The sequence below is a fragment of the Anas acuta genome, chromosome 1, assembly GCF_963932015.1.
Source record: "Anas acuta chromosome 1, bAnaAcu1.1, whole genome shotgun sequence".
Classification (NCBI taxonomy): Eukaryota; Metazoa; Chordata; class Aves; order Anseriformes; family Anatidae; genus Anas; species Anas acuta.
Window position 1 is genome coordinate 112,836,670 of NC_088979.1, and position 13,599 is coordinate 112,850,268.

Genomic DNA, 13,599 nt, shown 5'->3' on the forward strand with positions numbered 1-13,599 from the left:
ATTCTGTTTTTTCAAAGTAGCGTAGAAGTTCATGTCCCTTACCACAGAAGTGACATTTGTTCAGTCCTCAAAAGAGCTTGTGTGGGATAGAGCTCATACGCCTGCCTGGCTGATGAGTCCTGTCAGACTGAACTCCTTATAGGCCCTGAGGTACTTACTGCACTAACTGCTGCTACAGCATAACATTAAAACAGAAGAAGCTCCCTTCCATCATCCAGTACCTTTTCAGGGCCAACATAGTACTTTGAAGAACCCTAGCTCCCAGTTACCACTGCCCAAACACAGCAATAAACATGTACTTTTGTGGGTGCCTGGACTTGCCTTCCACTACAGAATACTCATGAAAGTTGCAATCTCAGGCTCATGCTGAAAGGTTATGGAGTTGACACTGCTCCAAATCAACTCTTACCCCATCTGCTTCCCTAGCATCTGTTCCCGGAGCATTTCCTGACTCCCCCCAGTGAAGGAAATTGGTCTGCTGCATGCTATTGTTGCTCAAGGGATGAGAAAGGAAGAGCCAAAGTTGGCACTACACCAAGCACATAAGCATTGCTCAGGCCCCGTTGAACAAATCCGTTTTGCACAGGGCACAAATCACTGGCAATGATAAAATTTTTGCCTGCCTCTGAGATCTCCTTGGAAGTGCCAAGCATGATTCTCACTCCTCTGGTTCCTGGGCAGAGTTGCAATGATACATGACTAAGTTGGGAGGAAGTCATTTACTGTCACTTGAAAATAGAGTTATATGTGTCTTACTAAAGAGCTTGAGACAGTTTGATAAGGTCTAATGCCCTGACTACCTTAGCAGATGCCTTAAGTAGGTCTGTAGGGAAAAAGAACGGAAATTCATGGATGTACATGAACAGTGATAAAGACAGACAGGCTGGAATATGTAGGAAGAAGCAACTGATTTATTAGGAGTGGAAATGAAGGAAATGGAAGAGAATTTGAAACAAAATTAAACAATGTGATTGCAGTCAGGATCATGTTTTTCAAATCTAAGTGAACTTACAAATGCGTATGCAGTTTAATAGGGTCAAGACAGCATGGTGAGAATGATAAGAAAATGCAGACCAAAAACCAAGGTGCCATTTCCTTTTTGCTCATGGGTGTACGCATAATGTCCTGACACTGACTAAAACTCTGGTGACTGAGACCCTAGTTATGTCCTGGTAAAGCCAGAGGATGGATCAGGACAACCAGAGCAATTAGCAGCAGCAGCTAGACTTCAAAATTCTGAACCAAACCCTCTTTTCCTACAAGTCTGATAAAGATCTGGAGTTGTAATTCTCTAAATCGTCATTAACTAATTTAGTCTTCCCTTGCAATTCTGAACCAGAAGCCCAGGCACAGCATTTAATTAGTGTCTCAATTATCATTTAAATGTTTGCTCATCAAGTTCAATAAATATCAAGTGGCTGAGTTTTGACACAAGTGGCTGTGTCAATGATTTCCCAAGAAGTGGCTTATTTGAAGGTTAGTAATTCAAGCAAAGGGTTCTAAAAAAGCAATTAATCAGTATAAATAATTTTGACTGCAGACATATCCCCTGCAAGCAAGTACCCAATTCATTTGATCTTAACAGACTAGGATGCATTTCATGCCTCACAGCAGCAGACTGGTCCTAAGCTACCATCATCAAGTTCAGAGAGGTCATATTCCTCCTAAACAACATGTTCTACCAAACAAATCACAATTTTACTGTATAAAATGAGCAAGTGATTCACTAAAATAACTACACCAGCTGCTGAAGGAAAGAGGGAGAAAGGTGTGCAGGTCAAACTTAAATATTCTAACAACTTGAAATCTGCTGCTCGGAGGAAATCGCCTTAGATTTGCCTGGTTTCCTTTCAACCATCAGTCATCAGCCTATTTCTTCAAACATCTGTTTCTGATTGCTCTAAGGGAAGGAGACAAGAGTAATGAGAAACTCTCAAATTTATCACACTTTTTTAAAAACAAAGCTGCATCATCTTTAGTTTTGCCTCTAGACTACTGACAAAGTCTGCTACTTGCAGAAAATGTAAAAAATATATATATAAATAAATCCTTCAGCATAGGCATGTGCAGCAGCTTTGGAGATGAAGACAGAACTGATTTTGTATATCAAAAGCAAGATACAATTTATCCCACAAAGCAGATACATTCATCATAAACCAAGCAAGAGCAGAATAAAAATGCCAAAATATTCTTTTCCAGTAGTAAAGTTGCCTTGAACTGAAATTTCTAACTTATCTGTCCTCTACATCCCCTAACAGACACCTGCACAAAAGTGATATTTAGATGAACAAACATCAGTAAGCCTTTCATAGCATTTTTCCCTGTAAGGAGGGGAAGAGAGGAACAAAATCTTCAGTCTCTAAGACTGACTTGTGGAGGTCAGAGACAAAGGCAGGACATGGGGCCATCAAAGTTCGTGAGCTGAATAGGTCTAGTACATCTGCCTGATCCTAATGCAGGATCCACACGACACTGCAGAAAGTCCAAAAGCTCACTGCCTGGGTTTGCTGGAAGAAAACTACTTCCCAGCCCTTGTCTCTCAGCCTGATGCATGGTCTCTGAGCAGACATACCACTGCAGAACTAGAGGGAAGGAATAATACACTACTTGCAGCTAATGTTTCTCTTTACAGCATCCCATTTCCAGCCACAGCCAATGCCTAGTCTTTGAGAGGAAGATATGCAGAGCCTAGCTGTATATGCAGTAGCTAATTTGCTCCTGAGGGCAAGCATTTGAAGCTCCGAGTCTGGGGACCATGACAATTACCTTAATGAAGTTCTTCAATAAGTAAATCATACTGAAGCACAATACATATAAGCTTGCTCCACTTTGAAACATGAAACAATCGAATGATCTTTAACCATTGGGTTTTGCTGCACTCTGACATCAAACCCCTCTTTTCTTTTCCAACCATGACAATGAACGACTTACCAAGTCTCATTGGCAAGCTTGTCATGCCACCCTAAATTATACTGAGCACTGTTGCGCTTGCCACTACAACTGAAACACTGACCTGCATGACCAGCAGGTTGAGGGAGGTACACGGAGGTATACCAGTTCTGAATTTGTTTTCTGGTAACACCTTGTCTGATCTAGATATGCTATTTTTGCTTTGGAATTGTTGTTGAGAGAAAAGTCAGGTGTCATATGCGTATGTCTGTATATCTCCAGGTATCTTGGAGAAACCCAAGCAAACCTTACCAATTCAATTTCCTTTGTTCATCAGATATGCATTCCTACAAAGAGACAAAATGAATTTCACTGAGGACATCAAGGTATGATTTTCTATGACAGTTTTAGTCCAAGTCTTTGTACCAAATTCACTGTTTCATTAAACCGCTCAGCTGCCAAACTAGCCAATTACGGTTTCCACTAACCATTTTATTTACTTCATTCATTTACTATCACAAGCTTTACCTGTTACAGGCAGAGATTTATGTAGTTGTTTGCAAACAGATAATTAAATTCATTGCAGGTTTCTCTCACAGTCTTTCCTCAGGCTTTTGCCAAGTACAGAAGAGGCTTAAAATCAGCAATCAAATTCAAGACTCAAATGACTAAAGATTACACTTTGTGCTAATGAAATTGAACTAAAACAGCCTGGCACCAACTGTAGTGATGATATGAAATGAGGATATACAAACCAATGATTCTCTGGTTGTTAACCTAAGAAAAACAATTTTTTGCACTAATTAGAATGATTTTTTGTCTTTCTTTAAGAAAAAAAAGACAAGTGGGTTTTGTTTGCACTGAAATAAAATATTATGTTTCCATAATGGTGATTTTAACCTAAAGCAATGCAATAAAAAGGACGTGGAGCATTATTCACCAAAGAAAGGAAAACAAATCGACTGATGCCTAATGCCCTCTCCCCTCTCTAGTCAGATATTAGAGAGCTTACTGAGAAATGTGGGAGCCGTTCTGCTGTGCGCTCAAGAGGATACAAACTCATGTCTCCCCTTGACAAGAGAGCAGTGGCTAGAGCTGTCACTCAATGCCCACAGGTGATCACAGCACCTTTCTTCATCAGCACTGCCTCTTTTTTCCCCATGTTTTTGAGCTGGGAAGGGACTGTTTCACCCACCCAGTGCTTCATTGCCTTGTCTGCTCTAATTTCTAAGACAGCCTGTTAGGAATTATTAACCTCTGAACTGGGTGAAAGACTGCAAGGTGACAGGCTGTAGCACATCTCCAGCTCAGGCAGTTACTACCAGCTGGCATAGATATGCAGAGGGGCAGAGGTGAAAGGCAGCACATGCAAGTGACAGCACAGCCTGGACCTCTATCTTAGTTTGTTCAGTGACTTAAGTGTCTTAGATCCATGATGAAGTTCCCCAAATGCTCAGACATTACAGGTTATCTCTGAATCATAACCACTGCAAAATGCCTTAACTTGTTAGGCAACAATATATACAGCAGTAGCAAAGAAAAATGCTGCACAGCGTTGCATGCCAGCCTTACAATACAGGAACAGGTTAACTTTCCCACCCCTCAGTGCACTGAAATAATTCCCTCCCCTCACCCACATTTTGTGCATTAACATAAGCCTTGTTCAGGATTGACAGCTTCCCATTTCTAGGCAGGGAGTAATGCAGAAGTGAGAAATGTACAGTGCTGTAGTTATGTGGAAAGGAATAGAGGCTGTATGAGCTAAACCCTGCCAGAAAAATTCTGGCATTATAATCCTTAATGTTGTCTTGGATGGCATTTGAAAACAACAGAAAATAACTGGTGTTGAAAACAGAGCGAAGTGTACTTTCCACCTGCCCCATGCTGCTTCTCGTCTCTCAGTCTACTTGTTGAAAAATGCCCTCAACTAACCAGAAATACTACAAAGAAACTTCAAAAGAAAAAAAAAATCAATCTGCAACCTGTTGCAGGGCAGAAACAGAGGGATGTGTTTGGGCGCAGCCTGTTTTTTGGTCCCAGGGCCAGAGACCAGTCTGCCCACCCACACCAGGGCATCTGTAAGGCAGAGGCCATGCTGGGGTATAAAGACATTGCTTTCTTGGTTATCAACAGAGCCTTTTCCCAGGCTCCCACCAATCACATCTAACTGTAGCAGCCCACAGCCAAAGAAGCCAAATATTAGTCTTTGAAAGTAATATCTTCTAAAGGGTAGAGGCAACAGATGTCCTTGTGTTACAGTTCTAATATAAATATCAAGCCCATTGCTTCTGTTGCCAGGCATTTGGATTGTGACTTCAGTTTTCCCACAAAGGGAATGCATAAGCAAAGCACAGATGGGAAAATATCAGTTGAGCTACCAAAAAAAGTCACTGCATTCCCTTCCCCACTCCCCTACTCCTCCCCCCCCTCAAAAAAAAAAAAAAAAAAAAGTAACATAATTTTGGAAAAACACAAATGTGGCTCAAAATTAACTGATAAGTATTTTTAATAATTCAAATAGAGGAAATTTGTAATTAAGATTTTCAAGGATGTAAAGTCAAGAAGGCCATGTGGCTTTTTTTTTTTTTCCCAATCAAAATACACTTTTACATTACTAAATATGAGTTGATTCCTAGACTGAAAACTGAACCTATTCTCACTTTTCTGGGCATATCTAGCACTCTGCAGAATCACTCTGATGACATCTAAGCAGCAACTATTATTTTTACTCCATTCCAAGAGAGCAATGAACCATGTTCCAAATGTTTTCAAGACTTAGATGAGGATTTTCAACATACTTAAAAATTTTATTCTTTTTTTTTTTTTTTTTAAATAAGAGATTTAAATTCCCTGGTATGCTCTGTCTTCGAATTTATATATGCACTGCTAAAAATCTTCTCAAAGTAAGTATTACAAACTAAAATAGTTTAGTTGGAAGGAACCTGTGAAGATCATTGAGTCCAACTGACTCACTTTTTCAGGGCTAACCAGAAGTTAACACATTTTTGGGGGCACTGTCCAAATGTCTCTTGAACACTGGCAGGCATGGGGCATCAACCACCCTAGGAAGCCCGTTCCAGTGTTTGACCACCCTCTCACAGTAAAGAAATATTTCCTACTGCCCAGTCTGAACCTGCCCTGGCACAGCTTTGTGCCCTTCCCAGGAATCCTGCCAGTGGTGATGAGGGAGCAGAGACCAGCACATCCCTCTGCACTTCCCCACCTCAGGACATAGCAGAGAGCAGCGAGGTCACCTCTCAGCCTCCTTCTCTCCCAGCTGGACAACCCAAGTGCCCTCAGCCTCTCCTCACACAACATGGCCTCGAGCACTCTTACCAGCTTTGTTGCTCTCTGCTGGATGCCTTCAAATACCTTCACATCCTTTTCATACTGTGGACTGGACTAAGGCAGGCGGCCTGAAACAGCACTGCCCGGTGCATATGATTTTCTTACATTCTACCATATCATTTGCAGCCTCAAGGACTTCAATGTCTGCTGTTCATACATGGAAAAAAAGTGTATAACAAGTTCTGTTGCCCTAATGGCCTTTACCACACAAGGAAAGAAAGTTATGGTAAAGCAAAGGAAATTTATAGCTGAAAATTTATAGCCTCCAAGAACAAGTGGAATCAGGAATCCCAGCAAACATGGAGAAGTTTACAAGTAGCAATAAACATCTTTTTTTCCAAAAATTAGGATCCTTCAAGCTAGTCTCTGACATATCAGAACTTTTAAGAGCTTTCTCAAGATCTGTCAACAAGATTAAATGAAGGCAAACTGAAATACAGAAAGTTACACTTAAACAGAAGAAAAACTTGTTTTACTGTGAGGGTGGCTCAATCTCTAGAGCTTGTTGCCTGAAAAAGCTGTGGAGTGTCCACCTGGGGAGATATTAAAAACCTGATTAAACACCATCCTGGAAAACCTGCTCTAGTTAACTAAATGATCTATGATTCTCTGTTCTCCAGATGCTCTTTTCAACCTCAATTTTTCTCTGTATGATTCTGCATAATAGGCAAAATCATATGCACAGGGCAGTATGTTTGTAGTCTGCTTGCCTTAGTCTACTGACTCTGGTACAAACAATGGAAATCCACATCTTTCAAAGCTTATTTGAACTGTGGCTCCCACCTTGTTCCTTGAAAAACACAGAAAAAAAAAGTTTTTCCTTTCAGTTTAGTAAAATTACACACTCAGCCAAAAACGTCCATTTATTCCCAGAGTGAATAAAATATACCTATAATTTATTGTGCCAGACTTGAGAAGGGGTAAAGTTGTCAAGTCATCCATGTGACATACTATTTCACCAGTCACTCAAAAAAAAAAATCTTTGGCTACTCTGTGAGATTGCTCAGATTGAGCAGACTTATTAACACAAAACATAGTACTGAACACTTCTTACATCACCCTTCAAAAACAGCTGGGCCTAATGCACATCCCAGAAGTCAAGCAGTAAATACTGTCTCTTTCTGCTGACTTGAGTCAGTTTTGGATCAGTGATCAACTTGACATTTTCATTTCACAAGAATTTAAGAAAAACAGAGTAAAAGGAATCACACTAGGGGGTGTAGATAGTTCCTGTAAACTATATTTATCAGAATGACAAAGCTCAGCCACTAGCAGCATGCTTTACATCTAGATTTCATTCCAAAATGGCCTTCTGTCTGAACATGTCCCCGATAACCTACAGAAGTCAACTGATAAGACTGTCTGAATGGGTGAAAATTAGGAGGTACATTTTGATATATATATATATAATATATATTTATTAAAGATGAAATATCGAAGCCTGGAAAGATGCACTAAGTATCTCTTGTCAAATGTTCAGGACAGAAATCTTACTCCCCTGAAGCCTTGAATCTAAGCAATGATTTTATGAGCATGATTTCAAAATATGTACCACTGCTCTTATTGCAAGTTTATATCTCAGGGCTTGAATCACCAGGAAAAAGGCACCCCAAGAGATTTTAGGGATGGAAGCTGAGACTTCTGAGGCAATGCCAACTCACTGGCTTTCTGTTTTATGGCTTGACTGACTTTGCAGCGGATAAAAGCTACAGCCTATGCGATTGGCAACTTTCTCCCATAGAATGAAGTCTTACTCTTTGAGGAGTTATGTTCCCGATCAGGTTCGTGTTTCGCTAAATACTTCTTTTAATTGCAAGATACTTGACCTGCAGTAGAGTCAGGTAGAAGGGAAGTAATAGAAATTAAATAGAACAAACCTCAGATGTCCAAGAGCAATTGGCACTATTTGTTCAAGTGGAAGAAAACCACGCTAAATACAGTAAGTGCTTCACACATAAGTTGTGTTCCCATACATTAAGGAAGTACTCCTTACAGTGTTTTTTACTCCCTTTAAGCTACAGCTTCTATATAGATTTTGGAAGACACATACTCAGATTTTGTTACAAATGAGGACATACATACCTAGGCTTTAGCAGCCCAGCTATTGAGGAGTATAGAAGTACATGGTTATTCCACTTTTATCAATATGAAAAGATTTGAGATTCTCCAGTAACAATTTGCTACTCAAATACTCCACCATTCTGCAGCTGTCTGCAAAGGAAAACCCATTTATTGATCTCTCCTGCACCATCACAGCCAGCATGAGGGTCAAAGGATGAGTTTCTTATCAACAGATGAAACTGTGGCAGCACAAGGAATAAGTCACTTCCATCTTCCCTTGTGGCCAACGTGAAAGCATTTAGACATCAGGGAAATTTCTGTATAGTGCTCTCGCATGCTTTGACAGCTTAAGATATGCAGAGATCATTTCCACCACCGCCGCTAAGTAAATATGGAAGGTTTTAATTGCTATGAAGGAGGTGCAAACTCATTTTAAGGAAGAGATATAAAATTGTCTCTAGAAGAACAGTTGGATGATTCCTGGAAATATGTCTGATTCCACCAAAGAGTAAGAAGCAATGCTTTTCGGTTCTAATTAAGAGATAAAAACTACTTTCAGTGGTCCAGCAGCTAGGACAGGGATCGCTCTGTCGAGATCTATCATTGCCTGTATGGGCTTGGAAATAACTTTTAGAGGCCGGAGGAAGGGCATGGGGGAAGGCGGGCGCTGTCCAAGGTGCTTCCTAGTGCTCCCCAGCCGCAGGAGTCATACGGCACCAGCAGGCACAGGCAACAAAGGGCTCAACTGCAGACAGAGAAGGAAGCCTGAGTCTGACAGTCCTAAAATTAACAGCACCAACTGCCCTCCTTCCCCATGCCCAATAGTCTTGCAGAGAGTGCATTCCTCTGCACTGCCATACTAACCTGCCAAGAATGCCCTCTGTTCAGTCCACCATACACAACATACAAATGCTTATTTTGCTGGTTCTTACAACAAAATTAGTCATGCAATGCATTCTTCTACCCCATTTTTCCATATTCAGTCTGCTTGTGGTCACTGCACTGAGCCTGCTGGAGTTCAAGAAGTGTTTGGACAATGCTCTCAGACATGTGGTCTGACTTTTTTGGGTGGTCCTTTATGGACACAAGAGTTGGACTTGATCCTTGCAGGTCCCTTCCAACTCAGGAAGTTCTATGATTCTCTACTTTCTTAACCATCACACAAGATGAGCAGAAAGGGCAGGTGGAGAAGACAATCTTGATCCTTGTTTAAAAAAAAAAAAGAGAGAGAGAGAGAGAGAGAAATCCCCCCCCCCGCAAAACAAAACAAACAAACCAACATACAAATATCCCAAGCCAGAAGCAGTCTGCTGACTTGAAGTGACAGTCAATACACTGCTTTGCCTTGGTCAGGATCCCTGTTCTGCTCCCCATGATGCAGTGTCTGTGCTTGTGGCTGGCCCCAAGGCTCATTGGGCATCACCTTAGGGCCACTGAAGAACTCTACCATTTCCCCCCAGCTTGGGGTCACCCTCACATCAAGAGCAGCCTTACCCCTGTTTCAGCTTCAGAGATTGGGTCACTGCTGCTCTCTGGGCCTTTCATCAGGTCACTAAATCAGGATCAGATCATCAGTGGAGAAGCAGATAGCTATAGTTACACTTAAACTTTCAGGAATCCCATTTCACTGTCTAAAGCATCACACTTTCATGAAGAAAACATTCATCCAGCTGAAATAGGCAGCCTACCCATGGAAAGAATTTTCTTGCTCTTCTGTCACATAAAAGCTATCGATGTCATTCTTCACCATGTGGTTTTGTCCTGTTTCCAAGTATTCCCAAAGACATCATTTCACACTCCTCTGCTTTCATCCATCCTCCCTATAACTTCTTTTGCATGACACCTCTTGTTCCTTTCTTTCTATAAAGAAATATAGCCAAATGGCATAAGCCCATTACATAAGACAACAGCCAACACCCCAAAGCATCTGTTATGACCTTGTTTCTGATATTCCTCTTTCTCACCAACACCCCTGTGATATTCTCTGGATGACTACATTTTCAGACAAGAGCTATATTACTATCACTTTTCCCTAATGTAATGTCATGAGAACTACCATGCCACGTTGTCAATGGCAATCATTATAACAACAACTTCCAGAAGAATTATTTTGCAACTAAGTTAAATATCTAAAGTAAGAGCAGGTACAAGTGATGAATGCATAAGAGCTGTCAAATCCCTGTAATTAGTACCATATTCAGTACTAAAAGAAAAGCCTGAAAAGCAGCACTGAATTCTAGAGTTTTATTATTGGGGAATAGGAGAGAAGAAACATCAAAGAATGACTGACAAAGCTTCTGGGTGCAGTCATTACCTGAAATCTGAAAATTAAAAAAAAAATTCTTGCAGATTTACTGACTACATTAGAATAGAGACAGTTTTTATTTCCATTTTAGTCACCTTGCAGAAAAACTCAAAACGGCAACATACAGTTCTGCCGAAATCAAGCTCAATTTATTTTTCTCCAATCTTCTGTTCCCTTCCCCACATTTAAAGCAAGAGCAAAAGGCCTTTAAGCCAAGGCTTCAACATATATGCCCAGATGTGAATGACATACTTTTCATCAGAGGTGTATTGATGAGTAGACAAAACTTTTTTTTTTTTATTTTTATTTCCCCTACTAAGGTGAACTTAAAGCAACATTTTCATTGTAGCTGTAAATAACCTATAAACTGTCCAGGAAGTGGGATCCAAAAAAGTAGCAGACAGAACTCTCCATGTTACAATGAACACACAACCCCCAGTGACAAAACCTTTATTCAAAGCCACATTTTTTCTCCTCCATAGAGGACTTGGTACAAGTGTGGCTCAGGGGTTAGTCTTTGCTTAAGGCGCAGTCAGACAAATAAATGAAATCACAAGAAAGCTTCACTGGCAATCTTTACTCCCATTTCACAATTAAGGTTGTGAAGCGGATGGAAAATCCTCTCTGGGATTGGAAACATTTGTCCATCAGATGCTTGTGCCAGCACAGAGGCAGCTGTGCCAAATGAAGATACTGAGAGTGCTGTATTCTACCCGCAGTTTGTCTCAAGTACCAAGGGCTGCGTTTCTTTACCCTGTTACAAAGTGCTGTTTTGGTAGCACCCTAAGGGCCTGCAAATTAGTCAAATAATTCCTGAGAAAGATAGCCTTAATTTTAAGCACCATCTTTCTGAGCTGGAATCACAAGCAGTGAAATCACATATAAAAAGAGGGGCTGCCAGCCTAGTCTTCGAGTATCATCATTGTTATTGACTTTTCTATATGGAATACAGAAAAAATCCTACGTGCTTATCACTTCGTACACCAATGCATTTATCAGATGATCCGTTTGAAACAATTTAAATGATTTTCAGGAGCATCTTCAGTCTGCTTGGGCTCCGCTGGCTATCCATTATTGGCTGGAGTTGGGAAATCCATATGCCAGGAAACAACTAAGTAAGTATATTTAATTAAAAGCAATCTTAAAAAGCATAGCTTTTAATAATTAGGATGTTATAAAGGAAACCCAGATCCTTCAGGGAGATCAGAAATACCTAAAGCTCCAGTGGTGTTTGTCTGCAAGTCAACCCACAATTAGCCAGATTTAAAGGCTCTGGCTCCATACAAATTGATTGTCCATAAAAAGAATAACAGTTCCATCAGCACTTTTTGCTGTATCCTGAGCTTTGACAGGTTGAAGAATTATGTCCCCCACAGAGCCACACCACATGTGAGCACAGAGCCCACATGGCCAAGTTGCATTGCTCTTTCTCACTCAATACAAGCAAAACCGCCTTCCTCTTACCTCTCAGCAATTTCTGAGTTCCATTTTTGTAAGCTCTTCAGCTATAATCTATCACTAACCAGAAAGAAACCATGTAAAACCTGTCATCTTCAGCCTTACTAGAAGCTCCTTCCACTCAAACAGCAAATTGATATCAGGACTCATAAGATATCATTCAGATCAGATCTTTTTAATGAAAATGTGGCCCAGTACAAAAATTATTAGATTCTGTCTCTCACTTTTCACCTGCACATTCAGTCCATAGACTCGTTAGCATAAGGACTTCCTACAGGCTTTCATAACCTGCTAAAACTCCCACTATGCATTATGGCCTTCACATATTAGAGCTGCATAATATTACTAACAGAACATGAAGGGTAATTTACTGACAAATGACTGTAATTGAACACACAATCTACCAACCATGTTCTAACAGAAAAATACATTCTATATAATGCAGAAATACCATATCAAATTTTAAAGGAGGGAATGAAGTCAGCAAGGCAGAGTTAATGACATCTATTAATTATAGATAGTCCAGACATACTCTTGCCTGACTTGTTTTTAACTTTCATCAACATAGAATCCAAAAGCTGTGCCTCTGCATGCCACTTCCACTGTGGATTTTCTATCTTCATCATCAGCTAACTTTATTGAAACCCATTCTGAATCACAGAATCATAGATTCTCCTCTGTTGCAGTACATGTTCTCACCTATCCACTAATGACATGGAATAAAAATGTATGTATATTCTTTTACAAGGCAGTATCCTTTTACATATTTGAAGGTTGCTATTGCATTCCCTCTCAGTCAATTATTCAAGGTGCTTGTGAGTGGCCACAAGTTATCCAGACCTCGTCTTCTTATTTTCCCCCTCAAGGCTTCTTCCAATTGATCCTTCTCTTTCTCATGTGTGATGCTGAAAATCCAAATACGTTATGCTGCTTGAAGAGTAAACAGTACTGAGTATAGAGGCAGACTAACATCAAGCATCTTTATAGGCAATACTTCTAGTTACACTGTGGAGTACACCACCTTTGCTGCAATTTGCACAAGTGAAGATGCAGAGCTACCTAATCTGAGATTGGATCTCACGCTATCAAAAACTAGATTAAAAAAAACGTATCCTCACACTTTAAAAGGACTCCCAATATTTCAAAGAGCTGATTTATTAATGCTGTCTACTTGATAGGAGACATGACATCCAGCAATGAAAACTTCCTGAATTTTATTCCCATTAGTTGTCACACCATTGGGAAGGAGTTATAATATGTATGTCTAATTTTTGAATGCTTTTTCGTGCACCTATTTTAAAAGGAAATCCACATCATCAAGCACATCTCTGATTTAACATATCCCTGTAGGCCTCAAAGAAGCATGACTATTGCTTATTTGGCATCTTTGTCTTCAGAAGATGAAGTGGCAAAGACAAGCAGCCACAGCACTTCTAAGCAAAGCAGATTCTATTACAAAATGGTAGTAATATCAAGAGGGTCAGTGATTAAACTGTGGATAACTGAACTACCTGTATATCCAGAAGGAATGAATCTCA

The 13,599-nt window shown here is 40.2% G+C and overlaps 1 long non-coding RNA gene across 8 annotated transcripts in view; it reads right to left on the bottom strand.

The window, feature by feature from the left end:
* The window catches only part of LOC137861987 (uncharacterized), a 47,716-nt gene that overhangs the window by 14,112 nt on the left and 20,005 nt on the right, over positions 1 to 13,599 (bottom strand). Inside the window, exon 5 of one of the 8 annotated variants that reach the window (XR_011099998.1) lies at positions 3,085 to 3,236. The exons of 3 other annotated variants lie outside the window; for them this stretch is intronic. This is a non-coding gene — a long non-coding RNA (uncharacterized lncRNA). Of the gene's footprint in view, positions 1 to 3,084; positions 3,237 to 11,867; positions 12,992 to 13,599 lie in introns of those variants that run through there. 4 more of the 8 variants (XR_011100000.1, XR_011099993.1, XR_011099985.1 and 1 more) reach the window with 4 other exon arrangements.